We start from the raw sequence: 6,195 nt of genomic DNA, 5'->3' as shown, positions 1-6,195 counted from the left end.
TGTGGTTGTGAAATTGGAGCTGGGGCAGCAAAGAGCCACCAAAGGTTCTGAGGGCTGGAGAAAACTGCCTTCTAGTGAGCTATTGAAAGAGCTCAACCTGTTTAGCTTATCAAAAGAAGATTGAAAGGTGACTTCATTGAAGTGTTGAAGTGCCTTAATGGAGAGAAAAGATTGGGTATTAAAGGGCTCTTGAATCGAGCAGAGAAAGGCCTAACAAGACCCAATGGCTGGAAGGTGAAAAGAGACAAATTCATATTACAACAAAGGCACAAATATTCAACAGCGAGGATGATTCACCACAGGAACAAGCTACCAAGGAAAGTGGTGGATTCTCCATCTCCTGATGTCATTTCATGAAGACAAGATGCCTTTCTATAATGTATTTGCCCCCAAAGTAGCTATTGTGCTATACAGGAGGCCTGTGATATGCAGGGGGTCAGATTAGATGCTCTAATGGTCTCTTCTGGCCATAAAGTCGACTAATTTCTGAAAAACTGAGTGTAGCATTGGGAGCAGCGTCTGCTGTTTCCCTGTCTAGCCGGCTTGCTGCCTAGAACGAACGCTCCTTGAGTGGGTTGATCCACAGGGAGTAGCTCAAACCTTCAAAGTGCCTGGCCAGGGGCAGGACATTAGCCCAGCAAGGGAGGGGTGTGGCAGTGACATCACAAAGGCCTTTTGCAGGACCTCAGACTATTTGCCAAGGTGGTGGGAGGTGGTGACCTCACAGAGAGATGCTGACATCAGCCAGGCAGGACAGGGCGAGGGGCCAGGAAACCTCAGAGACCCTGTGGCTTTGCTCCAGCAAGTCTCCTTCTCCAGGTCTCCCTTTGAGGACTGAGAGAGTATTCGGGTTCACGGACGTGAGCGCCAGGAGGAACCTCTTTCGAGTTTCTTCCTTCCTTTTTAGTGATTTTACTAGAAAACAGCCGTTTAGAAGGTAAGAGCCTCCTGGAGGTGTGAAACCTGTTCAGTCTGATCCATCTGGTGACAGTTGAATTCTAGGCATGGAAAACACGAGCTTAAGGAGGCAGAATTTTATTTTGCACCTGGGATTTTGTCTCTTAGAATCACTGGGGACATAAGGGTTTGTCCTTTTTGATTCACCTCTTGCTCCATCCACTGTCTGATCCCTCTTTTCTCTTCATCTCTTGCTTCCTTTGTCCTTTCTCCTGTTCCCCTCCCAAAATCAGGTTTTTTTCTCCCGCTGATAACAGCTCACGTTAACTGATCACTCTCGTTATAGTGTGTATGGCAACACCCATTTTTTTCACGTTCTCTGTGTGTATATATCTCTTCCTACTGAATTTTTAACTGCATGCATCCGATGAAGTGAGTTTTAGCCCACAAAAGCTTATGCTCAAATACATTTGTTAGTCTCTAAGGTGCCACATGTTCTCTTTGTTCTTTTTGCAGATAAATTAATGGAGGTTAAGTCCATCAATGGATATTAGCCAGGATGGGTAAGGAATGGTGTCCCTAGCCTCTGTTTGTCAGAGAGTGGAGATGGATGGCAGGAGAGAGATCACTTGATCATTTCCGGTTAGGTTCACTCCCTCTTGGGCACCTGGCATTGGTTATTGTTGGCAGATAGGATATGGGGTTGGATGGACCTTTGGTCTGACCCAGTATGGCCATTCTTATGTTCTTATGAAGGGAAGGGCACAGCCCTGTGACAGAGTTTCTGTAGTGTAGTGGTTATCACGTTTGCCTCACACGCAAAAGGTCCCTGGTTCAAAGCCAGGCAGAAACAGGCTTGCTTCCTTTTCTCAGCTCCTAGTGGCCTGTCCCTGCTGTTGTAGGAACAGCAGTGATTTCTATGCTCAAAGGTCTCTTATACTTCCCCTCCCCCTCGCTTTTGTCTCCTCTCCCTCTCTGAATGCCTGTGAAGTGGCTTTCCCCGTCCCCCTCCCTCCTGCAATGCTTGTGGGATGAAGGGGCTGGCTGAAGATCAGAAGAGCTTCCAGGTACCAAGATGTCTGGACTCTCATTAGGCAGCACTCACACACCCAGAGCATGGACCCTGCATGGACACTGGCTGAGGTGGAGTGTGACCCACCGGATGCAGCCAAGTCATCTCTAGTCGCAGGCCATGAGGTTCAGGTCTTTAAAAGGGGAAGGGGCCCTGTGCTCAGCTGTGCTTTCACAATGCTGCCTAATGAGAGTCCCAGACACCTTGTCTATCTAGGAGCTCTTCTGATCTTCAACCAGCTGTTCAACCAGCTCATTCATCCCACAAGCATTGCAGGAGGAGGGGAGGGGAGGGGAAAGCCACTTCACAGGCATTCAGAGAGGAGAGGAGATGGGGCGGGGTGGGGAGAGGAACAGACCATTTGGGCATACAGGTTATATGGAGCACACAGATCACTGCTGCTCCTACAACAGGGTAAGTTCTCAAGCAGCATGTTTCTTACTTTGCCCATCTGCCCATTTTGATAATAATGGATGGAAATATTTAGCCATTGGGTTGTGCGTATACACAGAAAATGACAATTACCAACAAATATGTAATTCTTCCAGTCCTGCCTCGACTGCAGATGATGGGTTAAGAGGACACATTCACTCTTCCAGGTCCCCATGCCAGGCCTGTGCTCTCAACTTCCCACACTGCTGGGATCCTTCCTGGTCTCCGCTCAGACCTCTGCCCCCACCCCCACTTCTGGGATCCCCTCCCACGCTGTCTAACTCCCCTGGCAGGATCCCTTCCTGTTTCTTTCATTTCCTGTCTCCACTCTGGGCAAAAGCTCTGCACTGTTCCCACACCAGAAGTTGAACCCAGGTCCCATGGATGAAAACCAGGAATCCTGACCACTAGACCATATGGGACTATTGGTACATTTGACGAAGTGGGGATTCACCCACAGCTCCTGCTCCAATACGTCTGTTAGTCTATAAGGTGCCACAGGACTCTTTGCTGCTGTTATTACTACAACTCTCTAAGCCAACCCCTCGTGAGTGCAGCAGGGACTAGCGTGACCGGATGTCCCAATTTTTGGGCCTTTTTATATAGGCTCCTATTACCCCACTCCCTGTCCCGATTTTTCACATTTGCTGTCTGGTCACCCTAGCAGGGGTTGCACACAGGGCTGCATTAACCCTTCAGGTGCTGAGGTTTCCCTCACTCCATTCCCAGTGCCTGTGATGAGGAAAGAGACATCAGGGCTCCCAGGTGCTGCACAGACCATGAATGAGATCAGGACCCCATATTGTGCTAGGTGCTGTACACACCTGGCCAACACTGGGACACCCCGGGGGTTCCCCTCCATTTATCTGAGCCTCTGCTGCCCAACTGCTTCTGACTCCATCTGGATCACCCAGGAGCCTTTCCTTTCCACCTTTCCAAACAGTCCTTCTTTCCCTGCCCCCTAATTCTGCTTTCACACCCTGGGCCCATCTCCTCCCTTCGTTCCCTCCACCCCAGGTGATTAGAGATGGAGGCAACTTCAGCCACTGGAGACAGACCCAGCGAGCGCTGCAGCCCTCCCGGGGGGGTGTTTGCAGACACAGGAAGGAGCGGCAGGTGCTGGGAAGAAGAAACAGGAGAACAAATCCCAGGGGCAGCTCCTGGGGGCTCTGGCACAGCCAGGGGCAGGGCAGCTCCTGGGGGCTCTGGCACAGCCAGGGGCAGGGCAGCTCCTGGGGGCAGGGCTCTGGCACAGCCCGGGGCAGGGCAGCTCCTGGGGCAGGGCTCTGACACAGTCCAGGGGCAGGGCAGCTCCTGGGGAGGGCTCTGGCACAGCCCGGGGCAGGGCAGCTCCTGGGGGCAGGGTTCTGGCACAGCCCGGGGCAGGGCAGCTCCTGGGGGCAGGGCTCTGGCACAGCCAGGGGCAGGGCAGCTCCTGGGGCAGGGCTCTGACACAGTCCGGGGCAGGGCAGCTCCTGGGGGCGGGGCTCTGGCACATTGTGACGCAGGAGCCCGGGCTCAGCAGCTGCTCCCTGGTGGCCACGTGCTGCCAGCAGCGCTGGAGCCGCCCGGGCCGGAGCGGAGCCGCTGTTCTCAGCTGCAGCAGGAGCTGCCCCCGGCCCCGCTGGGCTCCAGGTGGGGACAGAGCCTGGGGCCCGGTGCTCCCCGGGGTGCGGCTGGCGGGGCGGGAGGAGGAGGCCGGAGCTGCAGGCGGGGAAGGGCGGGGGCAGGCGGGGTTGCTCGGTCTCTGGGCACCAGGGGCCCGGGGCAGAGTGTGTGTGTGTGTGTCCCGGGCCCCGGCGTGCGCAGGGGGGGAGCCCGGCACCCCAATGCCCTGAGCCCCGGCTGGGGAGGCTGCTCCCCCCCCGTGGGGGCTCCGGGGGGAGGGGGGTGGCTGCGGCGGCTGCAGGCGGGTGCTCGGCCCCCCCGGGAATGACCCGCTGCCGGCAGCTTGTGGAGCCTCCTCCGCGGAGCTGTTCCCCAGGGGCGGCCTGGGCGCAGCTGCGATCAGCTGTTTGCTGGGCAGGCTCCACTCTGCTGCTCCCCCCCCCGCTCCTGGGAGTGGTGAGACCCCAGAAACAGCCCCAGGGGTCGGTGGGGGCCCAGCAGCAGCAGACCCCCGCCCGCTCCTGGGGCTGCCCCGCCCCGCTCGGGCTGGTGTCTCTGCCAGGGCCCCGTGTGAATCGCTGCTCCCTGCCCGCCAGGCTCGGCTCCGGCCACAACAGCAGCAGGTGCCCGGGAGCCCAGTTGGGCTGGGGCAGGGGAGGGTGGGGAGGAGAAGCCCAGACCCCAGCAGGAGCTGCCCTGGGCGGGGATGGAGTGGGAGAGGAGCCACCCTGGGGCAGGGAGGAGAACCCCGGACCCTGGCAGAAGATGTGGGGCTGAAGTCCCGGCTCAGGAGCCCCAGCCACCTTAGTGGCAAAGTTGCAGGGCCCAAGCCTGACCCCCTCTGTGTGGAGCTGGCCTGAGCCCTCTCGCTCCCATCCCCCCTGTGGAGCTGGCTCCCGCTCTCCGGCTGTGCAGAAATTCAGCCCAAATTTCCCCATGTTGGTATCTCCATTCCCCCCCATCACCCAGCCATGGATGGATTTAGCCCAGGAGGCAGGTCAGTGTTGGCCCCATTGGGCAGATGGGATCTAGGGCACAACGAGGTGAAGTGACTTTCCCAAGGCTAAACAGGGAGTCTGTGGCAGAGCAGAGACTCAAACCCAGAACACCTGAGCCTGAGTCCTGTGGCCTAACCACTAGGCAACCTTCCCCCTGAAGGAGAGGGAACCTCCTCTGCCACTTTGAGTGTGTGGGTGGGAGCAGCCACTAGACAGAGCTGCCAGGAGGTGGGGAGGGGGGTTGGATAGTTGGGGGGGGGGGTGATTAGCGGTTGGGGAGGACTGTGGAGGCGGTCAGGGAACAAGGAGCAGGGGTTGGATGGGTTGAGGTTCGGGGGGGGGGTGGCGCGGGGTCAGGGCAGGCAGGCAGCAGAGGGAGTTGGATGGGTCGGGAGTTCTGGGGGTCCTGTAAGGGGCGAGGAGCAGTTGGATGGGGCGTGGGAGTCCCGGGGGTCTGTCTGGGGGTGGGGGTGTGGATAAGGGTCAGGACGACAGGTAGGGTCCTAGGGAGGCAGTTACAGTGGGGTTCAGGAGGGGCAGTCAGGGGACAAGGAGCAGGGGGGGTTGGGGGTTCTGAGGGGGGCAGGAAGTGGGAGGCAGTGGATGGGGTGGGGCTAGGGGGGGCTCCCTGGGTGCACACCCTAATGAAATGTGCTGCACACGCCTATGGCCACGGGGGGGGAGCCACTTGCATCCTTTCCCTGTTTGTGCCATTTCTTTCCGTCTCATAACCTGAGAAGAATTCTCTCTCCCCTCCCCACATATGGCTAGAAAATCCAAGGAGATTCCCTCGTTTTCCCTAAAATTATTGACTCTCTAGTCTCTTATTTTGCCCTATTTTCTCTGTAATTCTTAAATTCTCCTCAGCTTTGGGATGTGAACCCAGCCTGTTTATCTGCACCAATTTGTCCTTGGATAGGTGGGAATTTGCTGTCCTGTGTCACTCCCCTCAGCGTGGGTGGGGGTTAGTAGGTGCTGGCTGGGGGAGCTCAGCAGAGACTGGGCACAGAGGCAGGAGGGTGGGGCCTCCCCGACATCAGCAACCCCCCCTCCCCCCTGCACAGCACAGGAGGCTCCTGGGAGCAGCTTGGCCGGGGGCAGCTCCAAGTGGGGGGGGCAGGGCTGCAGGAAGAGCTGCAGGGGCAGACAGCTGAAGAGAAGTGGGGGGAGGAGGGACAGGACACCCCT

The 6,195-nt window shown here is 57.4% G+C and overlaps 1 non-coding gene across 1 annotated transcript; it reads left to right on the top strand.

The window, feature by feature from the left end:
* Window positions 1–1,677: 1,677 nt before the first annotated feature.
* On the top strand, window positions 1,678–1,750 carry TRNAV-CAC. The gene has a single exon. It is a non-coding gene; the product is annotated as a tRNA-Val (tRNA).
* The last annotated feature ends 4,445 nt before the right edge of the window (window positions 1,751–6,195 follow it).

The sequence above is a fragment of the Mauremys reevesii genome, linkage group 17 (genome assembly GCF_016161935.1).
Source record: "Mauremys reevesii isolate NIE-2019 linkage group 17, ASM1616193v1, whole genome shotgun sequence".
In the NCBI taxonomy this organism is placed as follows: Eukaryota; Metazoa; Chordata; order Testudines; family Geoemydidae; genus Mauremys; species Mauremys reevesii.
The sequence above is the reverse complement of the archived record's forward strand: the minus strand, read 5'-3'. Positions and strand labels throughout refer to the sequence as shown.